We start from the raw sequence: 15681 nt of genomic DNA on the forward strand, positions 1-15681 counted from the left end.
AGGTGGTACATGACTTCGAGGAAACAGTGTTTTCAGGGCACACCAGTACGGCAGCCCATATGAACTCACAAAGATGGTGACAGAATGTAAATACTCAAGCCAGACAAAAATCCCTGCATGGAGGAAAAGGTAAATCCATAGCTCCAATGTTAGCTGAGAAGCTATTAGCATTTGATAGTTACTGGGAGTGGAAGACACAGGTTTCTGCTGATGGGACACTCATATACAGACTGGACTGGATGGGGAAAGGAGGAATGAAAAATAAAATCAAATAAAATCTCAAAACTGGGTGATAATGGATGAAGGAATAGATGTGGAGATGAATGTGATTAAAATATATTTTATGAAATTCTCAAATAATCAATAAGGCTGTAACTAAAATCAAACTGTTTTACATCCTTCAATTAAAAAAAAAATGGTTGTGAAAAAATGGGGTAAGCCTTTTCCTTGTTCCTGAGTAACAAAAACGGGTGAGAAGAGGCTCAAGCCTCTTACACAGTTAGCATTCCATGAGAGATGGCCCAGTGGTTAAAAGACAGCTTTTGCACAGAACCAGGGTTTGAGTCTCAGCACCCATAATAAGCTCATCACTGCCTGTAACTGCAATTCTAGGTGAGAAAACTTTCTCCTCTGGACTCTGCTGACATTCACACACATACTGAATATACAAACATGCAAACAGTCATGAATGTAAACTAAGCCTCCAATTTGTTTTTAATTCCAAGCAACTCCTTTATGGTTTACTAAAAAGAGGGAGAACTATCCTGGAACTCATTCTGGACTGAATGAGTCTCCACCCCAGATTCTAGCCTTCAATTTCCCCCATCATTGAAATAATAAAATAAAAGATAAAATAGCAAAAGCAAGCTCTCAGATATGATGGAGGTACCCTCCACAGCAACCAGGATGTCAGCATTCTGCTGGATGGGACAGAGAGAGGAGGCTGGAATACTCAAACTTAGAAGCCTAAGTTTGGGCCCCAAGAGTGGAGACTTTAGTATGGTTGCTGTGAAAATTAGTGTCAGCACAGTGAGTTTGAAAGTTACCTGGAGTCAGGGATGCAGACTTCAGGAGCAGGCCCTGATGAGGATGCTGGTTCACCCAGGGTGGGTGTGCTATACTTTGGAAACCTTGCTATATGCCCAGTTGCTGTTGTGAGGAAAGCTGCTAATGTCAATAGGGTGAGGTCCCCAGGAACTAGAAATACAGAGGCACAAAACTGAACAAAGTATGTCTTTCTCTTCTCTCTCACCACACTTCTCACATGGGCAGGCAGATCTTATGAGGAAACCAGGAAAAACAAAACAAAACAACAAAAAACAGAAAGCCTGGCTTGGAGTCTTGGCCCCATCCTCACTGAGCACAGGCCCAGAGCAGTTTGAAGCTTCCCAGAAGCAAAGGTGACATGCCTGGGCATGAGACAGTGTTTACTACGTCATAAGACAAAGTGGATCTAAAGTTTGTTAGGAGGCAGCTTGCTGACAGTAGATGGACTTCAGGCATCCCATAAAAAAGGCGAGCTGAGACTCGGTGCCAAAGGCTCACTGGCAAATAAGGTTCCACTTACGGAACGCAGCAACTACAGGCTACTGAGTTCTTTCCCTAAAAATAAACAGGCATTCAGGAAAGCATATCCTCCCTGCTGGAGCACATCATCATCACAGATATGGTAGGTCTGAGCATATTTCTTGGTGGATAATGGAGACCAATAAAAACCTTGAATAATGGGCAATAATAAAATTTCTTTTTGGAAAATACACAGAGGATTTTGTAGTTTCCATTTGTAACTTTTTTTCTTCCAATAGGCACTCTTTTATAATTTTACCACATTACATTAGCACAGCGTAAGAAGAACCTCTGTAGGACAGTTGAAAGCTTGGACGGTGTGTACTCTGTATGCTGCTCTGTTGAAGCTAGGATACAAATCCAGAGGCCTGAGTCTTAGAGAAGAAAGCTAGAAAAGTCTTAACAGATGAAGACTGTGCACCCACCTGGGTTACTTGCCGTCTAGGCAGGCTCCCAATCAAGGGTTGTCTACACTGGGTCAGACTGTGGCCGTGCTTGGGCTGCGGTGTAGTTAATTGATTTGGGAAGAACTGTGGGTAGCACTGTTTCTGAACTGTGGCCCTGCGCTGTACTCGAGCAGTGAAGTCACCCAAGTAGCAAGCATACCTGTCTGTGGATGTGATGTGGCAGCTGTCTCGGGTCCCTGCTTTCCCACAGTGTGGGACTGTACCCTGGAATTGTAAACTGAAAATAAAATGCTTCTTTGAGTACCATATCACAGATCAGGAAAAAGAAGCCAGAGTATCCCAAATCCATTGGCTGAAGGCACATCTATGGTGATGGGAGGTACAATATTTGGCAAAGGAAATGAGGATAGAAGCCTGTGATGGAGCCGGTGCTTTTGTAAGAGGAGAGTAAGTTGCTATGTTCGGACACAGTCAGAAGGCGGCTGTTTGCAAAGCAGGGCCAGTATGCTCACCTGACACTGAATGTCACCATCCTAGGTGTTTGACCTCTAATGCTCTGGGGATTACATCTGCCACCTCAGGCTCCCAGGTCATGGTATCCTGCTTCAGCTGCTGGAGCATGATCTGAGAAGAAGCAACAGTTAAACTTAGCATCAGATCACAAGCATCCTTTCGGTGAATTTTTTGACAGATGTCATGACAAAATCTCCAGTTTAAGCTCCGACTTTGTGATGATATAATTACAAATGAGGTAAGTGTGAAACTTAGGAAAGGATTTAGCATGCTCTGAGCATTCTCAGCCACCTTCATCTGACCATGTGACCTGCTGGACAACCCATGAAGGGAGCATGACCCAAATGACCTTGTTCTCATGTCTATGTGGCTGAAATTTAATCTTGGATTTGAAGGCAGACATTGAGTGAAAACTGGTTCAGTCCCATCTAAGGGCTGAGTACACAGTAACGAACTGCACTTTCTGTAATGATGGAGCCAACAAAATTCAAGTTTCCCCAACTGCAGCTTTCCAGTGCTTCCAACTTGCTGCAGAGGATGGACCTCACACTGCGGCCCAGGTTCCCAGGTGCTTCTAAACAACCAGCACAGTGTCTGAGGCTTCCTTTTCTCCAAGATGGTGCCATTTTCTGGTTTTAATTACATTTGAAGAATCAACAATTCACTTTTGATACTGTAGTCATGTCTGTGATCTGATGAGGAATTATCAGTAGCCACAACATAACAAACTAAACACCCAGAACTGTTGAGAAATCTCAACATCTCCCTAGCAATTTTTGCTTTCTCCCTTTTGGGCACTTCTCATTAAACCCCTCATACTCCCAATGTACTATTGATATTACAACGTTTAGGTTTTGTATTTTCCTCATATAGTAGAGAAAATGAAATTAAAGTATGGAGATTCATCAGCTTCGCCCAAACTAAATATACAGGGCTGGGAGTCGACTCTGTGGGTAAAAGATAATGCCATGAGTGTGTGTCTTCAATACCTGTGTAAAGAGGCAGCAAGGCCACAAGCTTGCCTGTACCCCTGCACTGGGGTGGTGGAGTCAGAAGATGCCTTACCTGGGCTTGCTGGCTGCCAGCCAAAGGAAAACTGTGAGCCAGGTATTTTTTGAGAGAATCTGACTGAAGAGAATGAGGAAGAAAATGACAGAGGGAAGCACTCAGTAGCCTCTGACTTCCAAATGCACGCACAGGAGTGCATATTCGCACAGCCACACCCATGCACATGCACACACACTTAGTACTCAAACTTAACTGCATGAGCATCCGCATGCCCCAGTTCTTCTGTGAGGAGAGTGTTTCCCTGCTGACTGAAGTTGCCTTCAGAGGAGGACTAAGTACCCCATCTCACTATTGCTACAAGGTTAAGCAAACAAAGAAACAACAAAAAGAAAAAACCCAGAACAGTTTTTGGCACCATCTTCCCAATTTATTTATTTTTGTCACAACACACCACTGTTTTGTTTTGTCTCATCTCTTACCAGCCATGGAATTACTTTTTCTGTTTCTAACATTTTCAGTAGCAAAACTTTAAATTCATAATTGGAAGACATTTTTATGTTTGTACATCGTCTCCAGAAATCTTGTTCAGCCATTACCCTGGCATTCCTGTGAAATGTAATATATAAACCCAAAATTCTGAGAGAATACTCAATACATCATTGTTTACAAAGGCGGGAATTTAGAAACAGCACAGATACTTACATAAGGGACAGTGGTTCGGCTTCGGGCATATATACATATATATATATTACATTTCTCCTGCAAACCTTAAATTAAATACAGGCATGGACTTCTTGTAGGTCTTTTAATGTTCAGAATCTGTGTTGCATGGTGCGCGCTTGTAGAATCTTCATTCGGAGGCTCTTGTTATTATTCAGGTGACTTCTCTATGTACAGGAGCTGCTGGTGTCTATTTGACAAGAGTGTTGAAAATCTCAAACAATGATCCACCATGAACATGTCTTTCCCTTTTTATCTTTTGGCTCCTGTCATTTTTGGGTTTCATCATTGCTATTTCTTAATTACTACATTCACTTTTAGTTTTAATATTCATTCAACCTGCTTTTAACACCTTGATTCTGTGCTTTGGTTGTTTTGCATTCTAAGGATAACATTTCCTTGTGCCCGAAGCCGAACCACTGTCCCTTATGTAAGTATTGTAAACAATGATGTATTGAGTATTCTCTCAGAATTTTGGGTTTATACTCATGTGAGTAAGACTTTTACAGTCTCTGGCATTTACCCCATTGTGATATTTCCCCGAATATATTACATTTCCCAGCAGAATGCTTTGCATATGAAAATGAAGGACCCTAAATTAGAAAGAAATTTTCATATTGTGTCAGTGTTGTTAGTATAATGGCAGGCCTTCACCTTCACTAAAGCACATAGATCCCTCTTGATGGCAACCCAAGAGAAAGTCAGATGCTTCAAGAAGAAAAATTCCCTGTTTTGTTGATTGAAGGGATGACGTTCCAAGTGAAAGGGGAATTTAGTGAGAAGATTCCAAGGAGCAGAATTTTGAAAACTGTATGCGTGAGGCTGGAAGTAGAACTCGTCTGGCCTCATTAACCCTTTAATTATTCTCCCGTGGTGACCTCCACAAAAGGCCCAGATAAACCATATTGTATGTGAGCACACATATTTTTGATAAAATAAACTTGTGCTATGGATTGTTATCTGGTTTGACTTTTAAAACTGAATTAACATAAATTGTCCCTAAAAGAATCAAGTATGAACATTAGAGAGAGAATCACTCCAATCTTAGACACCGTGTACACCACCCAATGCTTATGTCAGCTCAAACGTATCAACCACCTAAGTTGCCATCTTTGTGTATGAAATTCCAAAACTTCTTTTGCCTTTTGACAAATACATCGCTATCTTATAAAGTATGGACTGTGCAGCAGCAGAGGGGTCATCGACACCCCCCATCAGCCCCCACACTTCCCTCCAGCTCTTGAGAAGCACCGATCTACGGTCTAATTTTATGAAATGAACATGTGTAGCTTTCCCATCTGAGTGAGATCATGGAGAACCTGTATTTATGTGTGTGTCATATGCATCGTGTCACAAAAAACAGGATCCCATTATTTTTTGTATCTGAGCAGTATTTGAATCTTAATAAGTGATGTGTTTTGTTTATCCATTATTTGGTAGGCCGTGCTATGTTGAAGAAACCACAAGAAAGGAACACAACACACAAAAGCATGTGCCCTTGAGAGTGGCTGTTCTATGACTCACCTGTGACATTCACAGGAAAGTTTCACTTATTGCAACAGAGCCTTATTCCATCTGAAAATCTATTGTGCATTTCCAGTTAAATGAGTGAACACAAAACTGAAGTTTGTAATGACGAAGATTAAAGGAGAGAGTTGCATATGAAATAGGGCAGGAAATCTAATAAAGATGCATTAACAGACCTGGGTACATTATTACACAAGAAATCAATAGCTATTATTTCAGAAAATGTAACAATAAAAACATTGTACTAAAGAATAATCGGTAATGTCTACTTAAGAAATATTATATTTGAATAATTATAAAACAAAATTTGTTTGTGGGGAAAAACTTTCACAGTGAAATGCTATTAGGGGAATCAATAGACATCATAATCACCTAAAGGCAGCAGATTAATCCATAACGAAATTGATCAGTTCCATGAATGATGCAGAACAAAGAGTCATCTGGCCATGTTTTTAGTAGAAACCACGTGTCAGCAAAGTCAGAAGAATTGTTGTAAAATAAAACACGGAGACAAGGTAGGAGACTGGAAATGGCAATTGTTTTCTCTGAGGAATTAACCTTCAAAACCGTGACAAAGTAATTTCTTGGCCACTGTGGTGAATCAGAGGGAATGGCAGGGGACAGGGGCTGAGCTCACTGGAGGTGTCCTTATATTTCATTCAGCAACTCTTGATGAAGAATCTCTAAGAATACTTCCCAGAAAGCCTTTGCCTAAGCCTCCTTGATGGATCTCAGAAAGAACAACAGCTGGGATTTAGTAAGCTTTTAAGATTAGTCAGCAGCAGGAGAATGGGGGGAGGGCACTCAGAGTCACTGCCTACCTGCAGTTTCCCTATCTATACTGCACAGGTTCTGTGCATGGTATTTTCGTCAACTGACATGTCTGTTGATGGTCTCTCTATAGCTTCTTCATTGCATAATGCACAGAATTCCTACCTTTCCTAAATAATTCCAGATCCGTGGTGTCAGATACATTTTGTGTTTGCCTAGGCTGGTTGACAATAATATAGGAAAATGATCAAATATCATTTTTTTTCTTGCCATAATTTGGTGAGAAAGACCATACTCACATTTGGTGGGAACTAAATAGTAAGTTGACAAGACAAAGCTCTTGGTTCCTGATAGGAAAAAAAAAAAAAACAAAATTAACATTTACAATAGATCAAATGGCTCGAGAGTATTGCAGGACCATGCATCCCATGGATACAGGATGAACATTCTCTGCAGCTTATCAAATATGCTGAAGGAAAGGTCAGATATTGGGCTTAAAAAAATTCTTGATAAATTAAAAATCCTTGTCTCTGACCATCATGAAATAAAGATCAATTATAACAACAAAAGAAACATCAGAATCTCAGATCCTTCGGTCCTTAGCCCCATGCTCATAAACTAATAAAATGATGCCTCCAAAGAATTTCAAAGGAAAAATTTAAATTATCTTGAAAGAAACTATGTATAGAAATAAAGGCTCACTCATTATTCCTGCTGAGGAATGCTTAGATGTGAGTCTTGTCTGATCATGAGAGGTCATTGTCATCCTGGACAACACAGCAAGTTATTGCCATAAAAGATAAAACTATGCAATCCTTGAGCTAAATACAAATATAAAAACAAAACCTTATAACGTATAGACAACTGGAAAAAAAAAAAAGGTCATGCAATCCCAGCATATGGGAGGGTGAGGCAAAATTTCTGTGACTTTGAGCCCAGCCTAGGCTACAAAATGAGTCATTGTCTCAAAAATCCCCAAATTTTAAAATAGCACATTCAATTATCTAAGAAAAACCAACCCCAATTTAGAAGAAATGACAAAGAGGAGAAATGAACAAAATAAGAGTTACTGTGGGAAATATTAATAAATAAGTTGACTTTTAAAAATATAATATCAATGAAACTCTAGGTAGGCTAACATAGAAAAGGAGACAGGCCCAAAAAACACAATCAGAGATGAATGAGGAGTCCACAGATATAAAGAGCATTATTGATGGCAATTATAGGCAATTCATGGCAACTCAGAAAGCATACAATAATGGATGAGTATTAACAAACAGATAGCCTAATAAAATAGAGGCATAACAACACAGGAATTCTAACCAAACCAATAATTAGGAGAAATACTAAAACAACTAAGAAATATCTTCCAATAAAGGAAAGAGACAAAATAGAAGAATTTATAAGTCTCCTGAAACTACTCAAGGGATTAAAAGGGGAGGGACCCTTGCAAAGTTATTCTATGAATCCAGTGTTATCTGACATCAAACACAGACAATGAATGAAGACCACAAACAAAAATCATAGGCCAACGTCCTCGTTGAACACAAATGGAAAACAAAACAAACAAAAACCTCAGAGCAAAATACCAGTGAGCTGAATTCTTCAACAAATCAAAACAATTATTCTCAAAAATATGAGTTTATTCCCCAAATTTAATGATAGTTCAACACCAGAAAACCCATAATTACAACACACAATATCAAGAGGATGAATGATGGTGATAAAGTATGAACATCACATTACATTAGACATAGAAAAACATCAATCATCAATCTAGCAATCTGATGGGGTCAATTCTACAGTTGAGGCTCTGTCTTCCCAAGAATGCCAAGATTACTATCAAGAGTAGAAATCACACTAAATATCAATATTACACAGCCATTGTTCTAGATGGTACAAAAATGTTCTGTAATCTCTGGGTTGTAGGTTTGGAACAAGAGCGTGTATTAGACAGAGAACAGGCAAAAGTAAAAGATAAATAGGAAGTAGACAGTGGCAGACGCAACAGAGAACTAAGTAGCAGCCAACTGGGTTCCAGAGTGTCTAGCAGATGAGAGAGTCAAAAAAGGTAACAATAGTAGAAACTGACCAGGGAGGTCCCTGCTGGGCGCTGACAGCAGAAAAGCTCTCGGCACATGTGAGCTTCCATCCTCTCTTCCCACTCAGTAGCATCTTTTGGAAATTGTTCACCTTCTGGTTTTCCCCAATTGCATGATGTTGTTAACACTGCTTGCTGGTTTCATTTCTGTTCTGCCCACTTGCTCCTCTCCTTATGCGGCTCTGGAGGACACTATGAGAGGAACACGACTCTTAGCTCTGAGTCGTGGAGGGGAGGACAGATCCACTTCCAGAGCCAGCCTATCAGTGAACTGAATAGCACATGACATTTTACCATTTCAACATACATTACAGCTGCTGCCATCTACCCAATGTGCAAAAGCAAAACAGATTTTGTTCATGCTCTAGAACATGGAAAGCATGCCTACTCTAAGTGCGTTTTTCCAGTCAATACTGGAAGTTTAGGGAGGGATGTCAGAGAAGGAAAAGAAAGAGTTGATTAAAAATAAAAGTAAGCTGACAAGGTTTCTCTTTGCAGAAGGTATGGCACAATGTCAAGAAAATCCTCAACATCACATCACAAGGTCAGTTGAACTAATAAGCAAACTCAGTAATGTTGTCACTTCTGAGATAAAATTCAAAACTGAGAGCAGATTATACATCAACAGGAAATTGCTAAGAAAGAATTATTGAAGCCAATCCTGTCCATGGATGATACAATAAAACATCTGAGTAAACATTTATTCAAAGACACCCATGATCTCTACAATGGATGTTACAATGTTCCAATGAAATAACTTGAAGGAGCCACAGAAATGGGAATTTGAAAGCCCTCTCATTTGTTTTAAATAGAGCAATAATCCTGCTAATACATACAGGGTATGAAATGTGCTTGTGGAGGGATCTCTAGGCACATATGACTAGGCTAGGAAAGTACACCAGGATCTGGAGTCTGAGGTTGAATTAAAAAGAGGAAATGGAAATGCAAGTGCCTGTTCTTCACCGGCATCCACTATTCTGCATCATAGATGACACAAGTTCACACTGCCCTGCCTGCCACACAGTCTCTCCATGGCAGACAGCCTTGTGAAGCATGGGTCTCTCTCTCTCTCTCTCTCTCTCTCTCTCTCTCTCTCTCTTATTTTTGAGATTATAGTATAATTGTATCATTTCTCCCTTCCCCATCCTGACTCTAAACCTTCTCATATACCTCTCCTTGCTCTCTCTATAATTCATGGCCTTTTTTCCCCATCAATTGCTGTTGCACATGCATTCATAAAGACAACCTAAACAGTCTGTGTGATGTTACTTGTTTATATGTGAAGAGAGTTTTCTTCATCATGCCAGTCCCATTGGACCCCACTGAGTAACTGAAGCCACATATAAGATAACAACTTGATATGTATTTATGATTGGTTGGCCAATGACTTAGGCTAGTTCTCTCTTAAGACGTTAACCCATCTCTATTAATCTGTGGTTGTAGTTTCCTGGTGACCTCCTTGCATCTTGCTTCTCCACTGGCTATATGGCGTCTCCTTCTCTATCCCTCTGTTCAGATTTCCTGCCTTGCTAAATTCTGCCTGTCCATTGGCCAAAACAGCTTTATTCATCAACCAATCAAAGCAACACATACTTCAGCATATAGAAGGATGTCCTGCATCATATATGGTATCAGAAAACTGTGGGAGATTTAGTGACAATGGTGCCATATGTTTCAGCACTTAGTCATCAGACTTTTTAAGGAGGATTTGGAAGTACGGTCTTATTGAATGAGGTGTGCCTCTAATGGTGGGCTTTGAGGTTTCAAATGCTCACACCACCCCAAAGCCTATTTTTTCTTTTGCCTGTAACATCAGGACCAGGTGTGAGCTCTCGGCTCTTGCTTCCGCGCCATACTTGCCTGTATATCACCACATTCTCTGCCATGGTGATCACAGACTAAATCCATAAACAACAAGAAAGACACAATCAAATGCTGCCTTTGTAGTTTGCCACAGTCATCATGTTTCTTCGCAGCAACAGAACAGTAACTAAGGCAAAAATGAATTGCTGTGTTATTCCCCAGGGAAGACTATTCCTCCTTGTTTCAGTATTCTTTAGTTGCCTGTAGTTCTTTGTGTAAGGGGTGAGGCCTTGCATGCTTTCTTTAGCACATGTCAGCATGACTGTTGTTTTCATCCTTTTTCAGCTCCTGTTTATCAGGACATGGTAGTAAGACTTTTATGGGTGCACCTGGTTATATTACCAGCAGATTCAATCTTGCAGCAAACTCCCTGATCCTCTGGTTGTAACAAAAATTCTGCCACATCTTCTGTAAAGACTTTTGAGCTTTAAGTATGGGAGTTTTTGAGGAAGTATGCATTGGGAATGGCCTCTACACTCTGTATTTTGATTGGTTGTACTTTTCTGTCATGATCCCTCAAGAAACAAAGACTATCAAACAAAGTCCCAGTGACAGGCATGAAAAGCCCCATTTTGATTTGGTGGTTTTATTGCTATTGTTCCCTGTTGCCCCTCAGAAGTAGAAGGTAGGTCCCTATTGATGAAGACGCAATGTTCTTCAGACACAGAACCCAGAGGGCTCCTGCGCTGAACTGCGCTGAAAGCCTCTGCCGTGATGACTCGCTTTCATGATATAAGTAGGCACCAGGCAAACTTCAATTGTCCCATTCAGCTAGGATACCTATGAACAACAATAGTGACCAACATGACACAATATCCCTAAAAGTACAGTAGTGCCATACATACCTTATCAGAAGCCTGTATTTCCTTAATTGACCTTAAGACATGTTCAACAATAGGGAACCATGCTTAGTATGGGAAACTTAGCCAATTACTGATGACCAGTGAAGACACAGATCTTGGAAGAGAACTTATAACCAAAACTTTACCAAACTAGCATAGTACTAGCTATACTGTTAACAGTTGTCCATGTACTCAATAGGCACAGTCCTCCCTGTTCATCCAGGAAACTGTTCTCTCTTACATTGCCTTTTGTGAGGCAAATGGTCATAATGACTGGAATGCCTGCATTCTCACATTTAGTGTGGCTAAGGCAGGGGACCAATTTGGTCCCTACACAATGAGGTATTTGTTAATCCCATCTGTAGGAGAAACCTACCCAAGCCACAGTTGCTCTGCCTAGGTGCCCAGACCAGCCTGCATGAACATGCATGGCAGGCACTTCCTCCCTGAGCCAAGCCTGCCTTTATGCCCAGCTGAGAGATTTCTGACTAAGAGACACCTGAGCCAGAGACACCAATAAGGACAATGCACCAGAGTCAGCTGCCTGAGTCAACTAGACCTTGGGAGGGGGAATAAAGGAGAGTCTGACTTCCTTAATAAATAAGTCTGCATCACGCTCTGCTCTGCTACTCACTGACTTCTGGTGCCTAAGTCTTGGTTCTGTGTCTTCTCACCCCTTCCTGAAGGGATGTCCTAGCAGAGTAACTCACAACACCTGTCATTTGCAGGAAGTAGGACACATAGGTATTACATTAATTGGACTGAGCCAGACACAACAAGGTAATCTCCATGCTCACATCTTCTGTATGAATATTAAAGATTGAAGTCAATCTACAATCAGACAAATAATTGGCAGAGGTTTCTGTGTGGTGAGGGACAGTAATGGCAGACAAAAGGAGCCTGGGCTTACAAGTGCATGCGGGAGGCACACTTTGAGTTATTGCACTAAGTCCTACTAATATATACAATTAATGCATGCTAATCAAAAGTAAGTAACTGAATAAATATTTCCAGTTTCCCTCAAGCTATATTATTTGGTTAAGCTAAGAGGAATTATTGGCTAAGCTGTAATTAAGCTAAGATTTACCTACTTAAGTATCTTGTTGCAGTGTGCTTTGCAATATTAAACTAATCTCTTTTCATTTCCTCTGTTTTGCATACTCTGTTTAGCATATAAGGTTTAACCATCTTTCACTGGTCATTATCATACAGCAGTGTCACTAGATGACAGCATTGCACATTTACAGTTGAGAAACTAAAACTTCAGTTGTTATCACACTTATTTCACAGTAAAGAGAAATCCTGCATCCCCCTCCCCAACCTTGAATTGAGTCTGTATCACCCATGTTCTCATAAATAATGTCAGCAAGTTAACACACACAGCTCTGTCATGAAACACAGAACTCAAATGTGTAGGGAAATACAGCAGATACTGCTGGTCCTCCTGTCCTAGTTCACTCCTCAGAAACACTAGCTAACCTAAACTAACTTGGAAAGAAAGGGCCAATGTCTTCTTACACTCCTATGCCACCATCCTTTATTCATAAGGGTCAGTGTATGGACACAAGGCAGGAACCTAGAGATAGGAACCTGGGGCAGGAACTGAAGCAGAGATTATGGAGGGATGTTACCTACTGGCTGGCTCCTCCAGGGTTGTTCAACTTGCTTTCTAGAGCACTAAGGACCGCCTTCACAGGGATAGCACTAACAGTTGTCTGGGTCACCCTACACCAAGATTCAATCAAGAAAATGCCACCAAAGTCTCGCTTACAGGCCAATCTGAGCAGTTAATTTCTAAACCGAGGGTCCTGCCTCCAACGGGACTTTATTTTTTGTCAAGTTGACAAAAACCTAACCTGGGTACTTCTATAAACTTTCTGAGTTAGTGGTTTTGTTCATCAGGAGAGGCATGTTTGTTTGAAAACAAAAACAAAAAAAAAATGAACAATAAAAGGAAAAAACTATCAAATGTTCATGATACTATTGATTTGCTATGTCATGGCCTCATTACTTATGTTTCAAAACTACATGAAAATAGAGCAGCAACCTCTGCCTAGTTAAAGATTACAAGAGGGTAATACATAAATTATGTATGAAAAGCCACTCAGTGATATTGAACGCTATAGTCTGTAATCTCCCAAAGAATAAACTAGTACTGTGCTCACTGTATAATATATGTGAACCAATCAAAAAGCCAGAAAACAGTTATTGCTTAAGGCCAGGATACACCCTGCAATCAACTTTCAGTGCAGAGATAAATAATCACAGTAAGAGTGATTAAGGATGATTATCAAAATACATATACAACCAAGATTGATTAGGGTTCAGAACTCCATCTCTCCTATTGGAGGAAAGATGGGCCATCCCTATGAAATAATTATTGCGCCATTTGGGCTGAAAGGATGAAACAAAGGCCAAGAATAATTATTTTTTTTTCTCCTTGCCTTTGTTTATCAAACCTGAGAGAAGTTCTTTTTACGAGTAGATTAAATGGATGGTATCTCAAATTGATAACTTTAGCATTGGATCTGCACATTGTGTAGAACGGTCTGCAGGAGGTATATTGTTAAAACCATGAAAGAATTGAGGACAGAATCATCAAAAGGAAGATATTGGGGAACTAGCGTTAGATGTGACTGGACTTTGATAAATCCTTTACAATTGTATTCTCGTGAAAGAAAGTGAACCTCGGTCGATACTGGACTGCATGCTGGAGAATCAGTCAGGGGAACATTCCAGAGGGAAGGTGGAAGGTGACAAGGAAATCTGTAAGCACCAATTATGGGCCTGGTCCTTAAATCTTTGATAGAAGCAGGACTGTCTTTTATTAAGTTGTTTATTTTTTAAAATTACAATATAATTATACCATCTCCTAGCTTCCTTTCCTCCTTCAAAAACTTCCCATATACTCCCTGCTCTCTCAAACTCACAGCCTGTTTTTAAGTGTGGATGTGTCTGTAAATATAGGTGAAAATATACATATATATGTCTCTCTCTATATAAATACATAAATATATGCACTTATATATAAATATATGTACATATGTATGTATACATACATACACAGACACACACACACATATATGTATATATATAACTTTGTAAAGGTTTCTCATAAAGGGTTTTAAAAAAGCTTATAGCATAGAAAAGATTGATAAAGTACATGTTTTTTTTTTTTTAAATAGAAAACTCCTAATTATTAAAACATAGGTTTAAGGAATCCACAATTTAAACAACTCCAAAAAGGAGGCAATACTGATCTCGAGAGTGTCTTCATATTGCAAGTCATATTCAACAAATAAAACAAATTATTAAGAGACAGGCAACTTTGCCAAATGGAAAAGGCAAAACCTGGGCAGGCATTTTAAATGAGAAGAAATTCAGTGTCAGTTAAACATATGAACTGGGCTTAATGTAGTAATTACCAGAAAAATGCAAATCAAAACAATAGTAACTGACTTTAACCGACAGGGCTTCATACACCCCAGTCATGGAAGTAAACCAGTTTCTTGGGTTTTAAATAGTGGGAAGATGTTCCATTACCAAGTGCACCATGTCATATCACTCATTGTTGGACCATGTTCCAAGACTAGCTGAACATATAGTGGAGAAAGCACAAGTCTGTTTATCCAGTTTGTTTCCTAGTATCCGGGAACACGAAGCATCCCCAAGTAGGACATTTGTGACTAAGTGCATTACACATTTCTACAATGAACTACTACACAACACCAAAAAACCACCCTCATAGACATGCTGATTAGAACCTCAAACATGAGAGGAAATAGGAAAATGTGGCCACCTCTGGTGTTAGTTGATCATTGAGGAGGGGGTTTGCCAAGTTTTTGTTGGGGTGTGTGTGTGTTCATTTTATAAGATGCTGGTCAACTGCTGTCGTCATTTACAAACATGCTACTAAGACAAAATCAACCATTTATAAAAGTGTTGAATATATTTAAAGTTATGAACAAGTGACTGAATAACACCAAAATACTAGGTACAAGGATCTACAATACCTGCCATGAACTGTATTAAATTGTTAGCACATGGGCCATACTCATTCATTTACTGATTGGTGGGGTCTGAGCAGATGGTTGTTAGCATAAATTTTACTTTATGTTCAAATAGCTTCGATTTATATATAAGCAAATTAGTTACCCTTTAACATGTATGTGATGGTAGCCTTTTCTGAGCATAATGTTACAAAACATACAATGCAAATGATCAATTCCCTTTCAATTTCAAGGGCTGCTTTGAGGTTAGTAACATTGTCTTGTTCTATCTAGAGTTTTGCATTGTCTTGTTCTACATAGATTCTTTTCAAGATGACTTGGGTTCTACAGAGAAAAAAAAAACATATATGTAT

The sequence above is a fragment of the Phodopus roborovskii genome, unplaced genomic scaffold (genome assembly GCF_943737965.1).
Source record: "Phodopus roborovskii unplaced genomic scaffold, PHOROB, whole genome shotgun sequence".
In the NCBI taxonomy this organism is placed as follows: Eukaryota; Metazoa; Chordata; class Mammalia; order Rodentia; family Cricetidae; genus Phodopus; species Phodopus roborovskii.